The sequence below is a fragment of the Dermacentor albipictus genome, chromosome 10 (genome assembly GCF_038994185.2).
Source record: "Dermacentor albipictus isolate Rhodes 1998 colony chromosome 10, USDA_Dalb.pri_finalv2, whole genome shotgun sequence".
Lineage (NCBI taxonomy): Eukaryota > Metazoa > Arthropoda > Arachnida > Ixodida > Ixodidae > Dermacentor > Dermacentor albipictus.
Window position 1 is genome coordinate 35,690,839 of NC_091830.1, and position 12,297 is coordinate 35,703,135.

A 12,297-nucleotide genomic window follows, 5' to 3' on the forward strand; every position below is an offset into this window, starting at 1 on the left:
GCTACTATTGGCCTTGGCACGAAAGAACTGGGCTTGCGATTCTGGTCTAATGGTTCAAGCGTGGGCTGGCTGTTCCGCTGGGAAGACGAAGAGACTGTTGTGTACGACGGCTCCCCTACGAGTGGTCGTCGTCCCCCGCTTGTGGAGGTGGCGCACCCTGGTGGCCAATTGGCGGCGGGCGCCACCGTTCCCACGGACACGTGGCGGATGCGTCCCACCAGGAGCAGCCACAGAGTCTGGCGCAGGTCTTCGGGTGGTGCGGCCCAGCTCACCCAGGAAATGAACAGGCATGCATGAACGGGGAGGACGTTGGAGCGCGCGTAATATTGTGGAGTGAGGAGGTGGAGGAGAGGTCCCGAGGTGCCTTTGCGCCGGCGAACGAGATGCTCTTCCATTTTTCTGCGCAGGAGTCATTCGCAAGGCATGCAGGCGCCACGGCCGACAATGCGCGGGAGGATTCGTTAATAAAGCTTCACTTTGAAGAAGTTCTACAGTATTCGATTGTCTAGCGCGTCTGGTTCCCAGTGCTCAGAGGCAAGGGTGCAATTGGTAATGGCTCTCACTACGCCATCGCCTTGGCTCTCATTCACTCATGGCCTCCGAGATGCGAGAGTAGCGAAAAGGGGGGGGGGGGGGGGGGGGTTGCTTCCCTCAAATCGTGCGCCGCCCCATATCGATGGCCATGCCTTGCGGTTAGTGTTCGTTCTTCCCCATAAGATGGGGGCTACCCTGAAGGATAATGCGACGGTTGGCGGGGTGAACGAAACTGGCGGGCGGACAGGCTAAAACCAGTTCCAACATTTTACCTACAATCGCGGTAAAAAGAAACATATCTGCGGAGTAAATCAAGTCAGTGCGCGAAGGCGACTTCTACAGCACATGGGGCCGCTCTGCAAATGAACAGGTTGTCGGAAAATTTGCCCATTCAGTTGGGAACCCGCACGTCAGGCGTTTTCTTTCTTTATCGCTACGAACGCCGGATAGGCGTCTCTGCAGAGCGCATGCAGGTTCACTGACATCACGAGCCGGCAGATCCAATTATGCGCTGACGTTGTCCATACGCGGAACCGCTGCGAGTTGCCCTTCCGAAAGAAGAGACATTTTCCAGGCTTCACCGGGTTTCGCCGAGCCCCAGTTAGACGGGCAAGAATTCTTACTACCGTATCGGCTCCAATGTAAGGCCAACCTTGGTGTGGCGTTCACCAGGCATTACACACATATAGTATGTTTCCGTTACAGAGCTCCAGATTGTTTACGCCGTCAGGGGCCACAAACAATTCGGCATGTGTTTTGTTTGTCAAGCGGACACGCGAGAACTGTAGGAGCGTACCTTCTTTTGCATACGTCGATAGCAAAGCACTATCTGATAACCCGGTTTGGGTACCTGACCTAATGCTAACAGCGCCGCCTTGATTACAAGGGCAACTATAGCCTTTATGGAAGCCACTGGGCTAGACAGACGGTTTTAAAGACGCTGGAACGTAGTGGACTGGTATATACGCAGCTCCTTCTCTTATCGTCATTCATCATTCAAGCTATAGCTCTGCCCGACCTCTCTTGTTTTCTGTAGATAAATATTTCTCTCTCCCTCTCTCTGTAGGCTGGCTCCGAATCTGAGCCGATCCCAAAGTTTCGAAAAATAAAAGAAAATAAACATTTGTCAAATGTAAGCCAGCCGAGATTACGCTAAATAATACCTGCTGCAAATACAAAAAGAAAGCAACATATATCAGCAACGTACAGTGCCAGTCACACGTCTACCCCGGCCTGCTGTAAGCTCCACTTTGACAGAATGTGCTCAGTGATAGCGTCTAGCCGATAGCAAACTTTCAACAAAAAAAACTACAATTGTTGTACATGCACTACGTGCACTCAATGCAGTCAAGTTGTACCCCTGTAGTCAGCTGTATTACTGTGTGTCAGCGGCTATGGTAATGGCTACTGTACTGTCTCACATTTCTTGCGTTACCGGAGACGCATTCTTTCTTTTTCGGCTTCGATGATGCTCAACAAATCCTCTAATCTAAGCCGAGGTAAGTACGTAAGAGTTTTGTTACCCACGTTCTAAGAAAAAAGGCTATCGACCTAAATTCGAGTGAACACGGTATTCCTCTCCTTCTTTGATAACACCGGGTTGCTTAGCAAGATTGAAAAAAACACCGTGGATATCTGAGTCAGCCACTTTCTGCCCTAAACCTCACAAGCGAAAGAAACTCTATGGCTCCCTTGCTAGATAATTGGCAGCTCACTCAGCGGTTTCTTTCTTGTTTCACTAATTTTATGAGGAACAATGCTTTTTTTTTACATTTCTCCTTCTAAGAACTGTGGCATGCTAGGCGAGGGTGATGTCACGATTTAGCTTCTCGAATTTCCCAGAAGAACGTAGATAGCTTCAGCTGCAAGGAAGCCAGCAAATACGTTTATTTTTCTGTTATTTTATCTTTCTTTCATTGCTGTTTTGGGAATACACACCACTTCATTTTTATCGCGCGGGCAGGATAATTTGGTTTCGATGTCAAAATCTGGCATCATGTTCAGGACAGGCAAGTAATTTCCTTTCAAAATCACGTATTTATTCCCTTTTTATATTATTCATCTATAATAATATTTTGTAAAAGAGAGAAGTGGCGCAACCGAGTTATTGTCTCGCTCTGCGTTTCTAGAGGAGCGCGTATTCAGCAGAATAAAATGCATGGCATGGCCGAATTTCACCCCGGAAATGGGAGATTATACCTTAAATAGATTACTGGTATTTTGTTTCGTTTGGCTTTTTAGTCTTCTGGGTATTTCTACATTTCAGTGCGATGATTAGTTTATTCAAGACAAGATGGTTTGCACAATAGCAAGTCATGGCAAAGAAAAATAAATACAGGTGCACTTAGCATGTCGAGAGAATCGTAAAGGACTGTCAAACCGTTCAGACTTCTCAAGATGACATCGTCCGCCTTGCTTCAACCTGTCCTCACGCTTGCAGCTGTCGTCTACAAAACAATACACACATAAAAAGTGTATAACCGCATGGTCGCATGGCTTTCACTGTTGTCCTACTCTATCAATTTGTTTACCATAATATCGCAGTAATCTTGCACACCATAATCACTACATTTTACTGCGTATATGTAATTATGTTAACACAATTATAATTATTATTATTTACGTGTGAATATTACCAAGGATATTTTTAAAAATGTGGCAACAACCATCGAGCATGAGTGTCAGTGTCCGATTCCTTGTATAGCCTGATACATATCCCCATGTCAGTTAATTAAAGGAAAATGAGACATCCACCCAATCGTAACAACTGATACACAGCAACTGCTACTTCTCTCCACCTTGCGGGTTTCTGCAGAACTATCACGTCAATATCCTCATGTCGTGCGTGAAGCGCGATAACATGGGCGCACCTGTCGTACTGGCATAGTGACATCACCGTTACCCTGCTAAGCACGAGGTCGCGGGATCGAATCTCCGCCGTGGCGGCCGCATTTCGATGGCAGCGAAATGCAAAAACGCCGGTGTCGCGCGCATTAGAGGCACGTTTGAAAAATCTAGGTGGTCAAAATTATTCATGAGTCTACCACTACGAGTGCACCTCGTAATCACAGCGTGGTTTTGGTCGGGTAAAATGCGGTAATTTAATTAAATTAATTACGGGTGCACCAGCAGACACAAAGCGGCCATTTTGCTGCCAACCGCAATCATCGTTTGGCATCGCGCGACATGCTGCGAACGAGGTGACGAGGGCTGTGATGACGTCACACTGCCAGCCGACGCGCGCCGCTGTCACGTGATCTCGGTGCTCTGCCACGCCGAGCGCGACTCCTGTCGGCGCGTTTCCTTCTGACCTCGCTCCGCCCCTCTCCACATTGCGTGACGTCATCACCTGCGCCAACCAATCGGCGCCTCGTCTCCAGTCGTCTCTCCTCCTCCATACTCTTGTTACTCTCTGCGGTTATTTATCCTGTGAGACCGCCGCACGCCGTCCGTCCAAACTGGATGATGTAGCTAAAGGTAGCGGTTCGCTTTAAAAACAGGCGCTATGATACGTTCTATATTACCAGTGTATAGTGACTTGTGCCCAAGCAGTGTCGAATTCACAAGCCAAGTGGAACATGGCTCAAACAATCGAAGCTTAGTGAAACTCACCTGCAGGATAAATGCAAATCCTCCAATAACATATTGACAGCCATTGTTCAACTTTTAATTTCGTTCCATTGAGGTTCAACCTATCAGCGCAAATTTTTTTATTTCTTTTTTCGCTTGCTTAAATTGTACGGCCTTGCACTTAAAGCGGGGAAATGCATGGAGTCGCATTGCATGTAATTAAGCTCCTTAATATTTAAATTTGCGCAACAATCGATATGTGTAGCTCCTTTAGTGTGAAATCAGCACTGTCTTGGGGAACAGTGTGCTCATACCCTTACCTATGACCTGAAAAGTGAATCTACACGCCTACAACCATAACCATGTTTAAGAATGTGCGACGATGTACTCTTCAACAGAAAACATGTGCACTCCTAATGTTATTAAACATGAGCTTTAGAAGTGGAACATTTTATCATATATGTTCCATTTAGTTAGTGGAACTTATAGGTAATATCAAGGTGTTACATTTAGTACAATTTATGAGGAACAATTTTAATAGTAATATACAGGAAAATTGGCAAGAAGATCGACCGAAAGAGCCGACGCTCAAGGAGGCATACGTAGGTGCCGCTTTGTAAGTGAAACGTTTTTGTAAATGTGTTCCACATCGTAAAACCGACATGGAGTGAGATCACTAGTGTACTGTATGTTGTTTTTGATGTCATTGCGCATAAGCGTCACAGAGTGCGTGAAACACCTTAATGTCGTTCACGCACGCTAAAGGAAGTGGAACAACTTCGCAAAAATATTCTGTTTACTTAGTGTACCTTACACGAAACGAAACGGAGATTGCACACGACACACGTGCAACACAATCCTGACTGTGGTCTTCCTTCATTAACATCTCTGGCCATATACTGACTTTTTCTAAAGGCGAGTCTTAACAGAAACGGGTTCGGAAAAGCGGACCGTTAGGCGCCGACAGGCCTGGAACCGTGAAAGGGGCGTAGCGCTTGCTTCGCAAACGTTTTAGGGAATTTAGGGAAAGCTTTAAACAAGTTCGCGCTTTAACCGCGGTGCTTCCTTTAACGCTCCTGTATAACGAGACCGAGATTTCGTCGCCCCGAGCTCGGGCGAGCTGTCGCGGAGATTCTCGCTCTCGCGTTCTAACAGAGCAAACGCGTACGAAACCGCCGCGCGAATTCGGGCAAAACGTCGCCCCTGTGAACGTGGTGGAACCGTATACAGAGGCAAGCATTACGCGCGCAGTGACGCGTAGAGTTCTCTTATTGCGTCTCGTAAAAGCAACACACCGCTGTCTGTGCTGCCCGGCGGAGCGGCAGGAAAGGCAATAAAGAGGCGTTCCGCGAAAGAACAGTGAAACAGGGTACAGCGAGCTGTTACGACAGTGAAACTCTCGTAACCACGACGCCAGTATACCAGCGGCTCAACCGTCGCAGCCATGTTGCAACGGCGAATTGAAGGCGTCAACCGAGATAGCGACCCTGTTCGTATGGCAACAGGGTTAGGGGAAAGCGGGAGGGGAAACGGGGGAGTGGGATTGTTGGACTCAATCGCACGCGAGAGAAGTGCCTACCGTAAAATACCGTACACAACGCAATGTTCTCGCTAGTTTTGAACGTGGAAACAGAGGGACCGTACTTCGGCACCTCATTCACTTTTTTTTTCTTTTTTTTTTCACGGAGAGTAAAAGAAATGCGTTGCGACGAGAAGTTGCCACCGTTTTCCATAGCGTGGTCCGCTCCTTTTCAAGAAGTTATTAGGCAATTTTACTAAGAGAATGTGAAAGATGCATGAATTCTTGAATTAGGTAATACATACTACATGCGTACGAGCGCACATGTTCTTTCTTCTTAGTTTTTTTTTCTGGGGTTTTACGTGCCCAAACCCCGATTGTGACTCTGGATTAATTTGGACCACCTGGGGTTCTTGGTCATCCACCCAATGTACCACTTTCATAAAAGCTTCCTTACGCAAACATATGTTTCATGTCTCTTTCTATATATTTTATATTTATTTTCCATATGGACTTCGCGTTTCATTCTTATAAAATTGACGTGCATTCTCAATTATTTACTAATGGTTTAACAGCCATCGTTCACAATAATACGTGGAATTCGTAAGTATAGAACCAAGATCACACGTGCTTCCTGGTATTATATTCAAGAATAAGATTGAAAGGAAGCAAATTTATACTGTTTTGCAACCTCAGAATCTCCACTAAAGCACTTCCATGAGTAGCCGGACTATTTCACGCTTTCCGCGTGTTTTTCATGCCGCACTTGCTCATTCATTTCATATTATTTCTACATAATACGCAATAATCAAGCGGAAAATTCACTGAACTATTAAACTGCATTGGTAAAGATTAAGTTCGGACTACATTTTCTTTTCCGAGCTTGTGTTATACGTGGGAAGATGCGGTACGCAGAATCGTTGTGCAGACATGTTAGACACAGGCAGCTTTTCTCCGCAGCGACATTCGAAGTCTCGTTTAGAGCTGCATTAACGCCGAAAAAGCGTGAGCGTTGCCGTGTGATTAATGTCGCGCGTGGGAAAGCCGGATCGTCCGCCACACAATACTAATGCTCTAGGTGGGACGCTCGTCGGTGCCGCTGGAATGTGTGGCATCGAAACAGTCATCAGATATCGAACGAACTACAGGTGCAGATTACGCGACATGTAATGGCGCGTTCCAATACTTGCCTCAGACTCTAAATAGAAAGGTAAGTGACCGGCGGTAATATTACATGTCTTACCTGTCGCTGTCAGCGTCGAAGTGAAATGCGATGCTGGCTTCATTTCGGTGTAAAAAAAAGATGGAGTCTGAGCAGAATGATTGGAAATGTGATGGCGATGTCTCCTGGCGCTTCACAAAACATCGTTCGGATTTCTTGTGCGCTTATTGTGAGCTCCACGTTGGGTTTTCAAAAAAATTCGCGCACTGAAAGTGCTAAAATACACCAATAATATACGCTTTTCCTGGATTTATCTGGTATTACCAATTGCGTTCAATCACTCGTGCTCAAATCTGCCTTCGTAGCAGTCAAAGTACAGATCGTTTATGGCGGTCGGAATTGCAACAAGCCCTAAACTCAATGGTTGATGAAATAATCTGAGATAAATGCTAGCGGTTGTTCACATAAATTTGCCACTGAAAGAGCTTGCGTTAGCACGTTGAGAACCCACTTTTTCATCACGCTACATCCCTTTATTGGCCCCTTAAGGGCGCGTTGACGAACTTGAGCTAGTAAAGAGCAGATACTAAGCCCCTTGGTGAAGCCACTTTGTTTTCTAGCTGGGCAGTGCAACTGTGGCGCCACCTACCATGCATTGGGAGAATTACGGATGTTGCCTCTGAGATTCGCGTTCACACATATGCTAATTTTGCCGTACTCTCTTTATTTTTTAATATTATTTGTGATTAGCCATATGACAGCCAAGAAAATTCGGACGATACGGCAAAAACAAGTTGGATAGTTGAGTATTACACGCTGTCAAAAGTAAGCTTTTGAGTGGCGAGAAATCTCGGAGTCACGTATGACACGCAAGAAGCTTCACGAACACGAGGAAACAATTTCACTTGGCGCAGCTTCATGTGCCAAGTGAAAGCCACCAATGGAGGCAAGTAAGTTAGATATACGGAAATATGGACAATGGGGACAGTGGTGCGTCGTTTTCCTTTATCGGACATATGCTGGATGGCCAAAATAATGTGGTCCGCAGTAGATGCAAAGAGAGCAAGCTGGATATCAGACGGTATTGGACGGTAGTGTTCTACGGTTCAAATCCTGATCATGGTGCCCCAGAAGTCGTAGATAGTGGAGAACATGTTCAGATGACAACAATTCGTGTACAGCGCAAACGAAAGATGTTGATCGCTTTCTGTTAGTAGCTCAAATTTTTCGTGCAACAATAAATATTATATATTTACAAGTGTTCGTACATTGAAAATGCTTTTGTTAATGAATTGCTTTTTATTCAATTTCAGTGCATTAAAGCTTTAGGTTCTGCAAATTCGGCATATTGAGGGGAGTGCTACGTGAACACTGGTATGTCGTTACCTTTTACTGCCTTTCTTTTGTGTGATATTGGGTTTTTTCACGCTGACATGAAGTAGCTTTCATCCCACTGTCATTTGCTAGTTATGTGAATTCTTATTATATTCCATTATTGTACAACAAGTGAACTAAAATGTGGAAGTAGTTAGCCTCCTTCAAAAATTTAGTTTTAGGGGCTCTTGGGAGGTCGCAAATGAACTTGTGAAATAGTCTAATACGATATCTTTGAAAAGTTGATGCGAAAATCGTAAACCTTCACTGAAGTGAGCTAACTAGTATTTTGAAAAACGTTAGGATGAACCGTAAAGGTAAAGAAAAGCAAGTAAAACACGCTTTGGGGAATCAATCAACACATCGTTTATAAGGGTATCCTTACATATGAACACAATAAAAATTATTATGGTCATCATCATTATCATCATTCACCTATATTGTATACCAAATCACTACCTCGCTTTTATTACACTGTTCCAACCTTGATTCATGGTCAACGGCTGGTTTCGGCACATTAAAAGTATTAGAATGTTTTGTTTGTTTGTGTGCTTATTTATGAGGATGTCAGTGCCTCCTAGCATACTAGAAACGTCTGTTGTGGTGCACCTGAGAATAAATGAACGAGTGCGGAACCGAAGGCATAGGTGCCGATCGGTTAATGACTGCCTATGCCGTCCGCCGCGGTTTGAGTAACAAATAAACGGTATCGTCTTGACAACTTCGAAACTTACGATAACTACTTGTTACGCTCCGTCGTCACTGCGGAAGCTCTCGGTTTCAGAAACCGAAACGGTGATACATCAGCTGCTGGTGCGTGTAACTCCTTCATATGACACGACATCTCCGCTAACGCGCAGATACCCTCTACACATGCACGCCAACACCCATCCATTGCGATGTGCGTGCGATTCTGGGCCGCCTACGCTAGCTGAACAAGTTGTTACCGGTGAAAAGAGGCGATTCGTCGCCCACTGCTATCGATTCATGATATCCCATTCGTTTCCCACCGAAGTAGCAGCAACTTTCTGGCGTTTCATTTATTATGTTATTTTGTTACGTTTGCTACATCAATGGTCCGCTGAGTACAGAACTAACACATGATGGTTGGTTAAAGAAAAAAGCGGGTCGGGTTAGTTAGCGGGACTTGACGAATGGTCTTTCTACGAAAGGGCTGTAATGAATCTATAAAATTTAGGCGGTAGAGGTAACGTCATGGGGAAGGTAATTGCAATGTCCTACTCCGTGGGACTGCAAGAACGTTGAAATGTGGTTTATTGATTTTGTTCGCCGCATTGGCTTACTTGACAGATATCGCAATGTGTTTTAGGGCCTAAGAGATCCCCGGAGTAATGTGTTTTCCAGCCGTTACATATAGTATAGTAAAGCTCATGTACACCTAATCTCAACACACAACAGACTGGCAGACAGGTAGTGAACTTTTGACAAGAAAGAAAAACAAAAGAATAAAACAATGAGGAAATACAGTGCCGATAAGGACAAGCCTGAACTTCACTGTATTTAACCAGACATCTTGAAGGCGTGCTTTTTTTATATTGGTGCCATAAGAAGACAATTTTTGAAAATGATATTACTCGATTAGCTCCTCAGCCTCAATACCACAAACGAGGCCTTCAGAATAATGAGAAACCTAATTCGTCAAGCTGTCCTTTAGCTGATGTCAGACAGCGATTTGTCCTACATGTATCCCTCTTTAAGTAACGCAATTTCATACGCTCAGCGATACAATGTGATATTACCTGTATTGTCACGTATTCATTCCATGTTCCAACGTTTCCTGTAGTTTTGTTGCTATTTGCACCAATTTAATGTATTCTGTAAGGTACCAGACCCGTAGCCGTTGTTCCGAGCGACATCCTTCTCTTTCTTCTTTATTCCCGCTTCCTCTTTCTCTTCCTTCCAGTTCTCATCCGCATGTTTCGTCTTTCACACTCGGCCACGCTCCTGACCTGAAAAAAAGTATTGGCAGTTAAGTTAAACCGCCGGAACCTTTCCTTGAGGCGGCACATGCTCGCTGCGAAGTTACTAATCCGAAAGCATTATATGCCCCATTACGCGAAAATCAGGCGTCGTCGCTGGCGCGGGACCAAGCAATGGGACTAAAACGGCCGACTGCACGAAGATTTCTGAGGCAGGTTCGAGTAAGCAAGCCAAATTAATGGACTTGAAAAAGAAAATTTGGGGCATTTCGGTCAGGACGGGAATGGAACCCGGGCCTCCGGCGTGCTAGACGAGCGCGCTTCTGCGAACCCACGGCACTTCTCGCTGTTCAACCGAAAACGAGACTCATAGAGCTCTTGTATAGTACTTCGTCCAAATTGTGCAGATGTTGTTCTTCCGTTGCGCCAACGACCAGGATGTCGTCCATGGTTCTTCGGGGGTCCTAGCGCGCAATTCCTGGCGCGCTGGAAGGTAGTAGGAGCCGTGCGCGAACCAAACCACGTGCCGGTACATTCGTGCAAGCCTTAAGGAGCCAGAAAGGCTGTCTTGCACGTATGTTCCTCCGCAACGTGTATCTGCCAGTATCCCGCGCGTACATCAAGCGATGTAAAGAACCTCGAGTAACGGATCGTACGTCAATAACGTCATCACTTCATGGTATAGCAGGTACGCGTCGGGCGTCTTCCACTTCTACAATGTGTACGTCGGATGTCGTACGCATTCTCTTTCCGAACACGCACGACAGGCGATGCACACAGTCTTGAAGAGGGCCGCGCGATAGCTTCGTCGAGCATTTCACGCACGTCTTCCGCGATCACTTACACCTCTGCAGTGGCACACATATAGGACAGTAGTCACCCGTGCGTGTGTGATGCGCCAGCAAATGAGTGCCTGGAAGGTCGGGTGTGCTGTGGGCGAACAAGACACACAACGTGCTGTCCACTTACAGCCCGAGACATCCTCGAACACCAACGTCGCACGAGAGAGCGCCTTGCCCCCCCGCATCGGCAACTGGGGGTACAAGAAGCCCGCGCATACAGACGAATACAGACGCACACCTATCCCCACTTGGGAAGAGCACACCACATAAATCCCACACTACATACCAGCGCTTGTCCATGGTGCGGTGCGTGGCCGTCGCTGCCACATGTGACGTGGGAATGTACAAAAAGACCACGAGAAGCGAACTCGCCTGAGATGCTTGCCTACAATAGGGAGCCGTGGGAGATCCTCCTCGCCCGGCCGGGGCTGGGGGCCCAAAGGGGCCTCTTGGACCAGGCGGAGAGAGTAGCCAGGGTCACTGGTGTCCTGGAATAGGGACCCACCCAACCGCTTCCCTCCCACCCTACCCTTTTCCTTACTCCCCTCTTCCCTCTCAATAATTAATAAAGTTTTTCCACCACCACCACCACAACGTGGCCAGCAACTACCGATGACAAGGTGAGCGAATTTGAAGGTTCGCCTGTCGGTGTCGTAACGGGCGTGGAAGGGGCCGTGATTCCCTGGGCCGGCATTTAAGTAGGGCGGAGCTTAACACGCCCGTGTCCGATGGTGCTTTGAATGTCGTCGGACGGCAAGAGATCCGTCCCTGGAATCACGCCGGCAGGGAAGTCCTCGAAAACAGGAACTGCTGGGATAAAGTTTGTCCCCGCCGACGTCCGGACATGTTAGTCGAGCATTCCCTCTATCATAGCGCTGCCTCCTAGTCCGTAGAGGGGGAGGTTGCCTCCATGGGTGGATTCTCTCAGTAGCATGACGGTGCTGCAGCGCCGGTATCTACAAGCGCTAACATGTCGTCTATCCCTTCCACAAAGACTGATAACACAGCTGGTAATAGATCCCGTTTTTTTTTTTGGTGACTGAGGGCAATCTTTGACATTGTGGCCTGTACGACCACAAGAGCGGCTGCCACGTCGTGCGGAGATGGTCGGTGAAGGTTCGGCCTACCTGCAGCAATACGACGGTGAATAGTATGGGGCAGTTCAGCTGCATATCGAGCGAAAATATACGGCGACGTTCACGGAGGCTGAGCAGAGAGGATGGCAGCATCAGTAAAGTCGAGCAACCGATCGACCACGCACCGGCGAGCAGCAGCAGATAGCCAGGCGGTGCTGCAGTCCTCGAGAAGCTTGACCTTTTCATACACGTAGATACTCACCTCTTCGGTTGGTGCCTT

The 12,297-nt window shown here is 46.8% G+C and overlaps 1 protein-coding gene across 26 annotated transcripts in view; it reads left to right on the top strand.

Moving 5' to 3' along the window:
• Positions 1-12,297, top strand: part of LOC139050998 (uncharacterized) — a 458,593-nt gene that overhangs the window by 365,132 nt on the left and 81,164 nt on the right. For 8 of the 26 annotated variants that reach the window (XM_070527974.1, XM_070527964.1, XM_070527966.1 and 5 more), the window contains one exon: positions 8,099-8,159. The exons of the other annotated variants lie outside the window; for them this stretch is intronic. The gene's annotated coding sequence lies outside the window, so the exon portion shown is untranslated. The remainder of the gene's footprint in view (positions 1-8,098; positions 8,160-12,297) is intronic. 26 annotated transcript variants of the gene reach the window in all.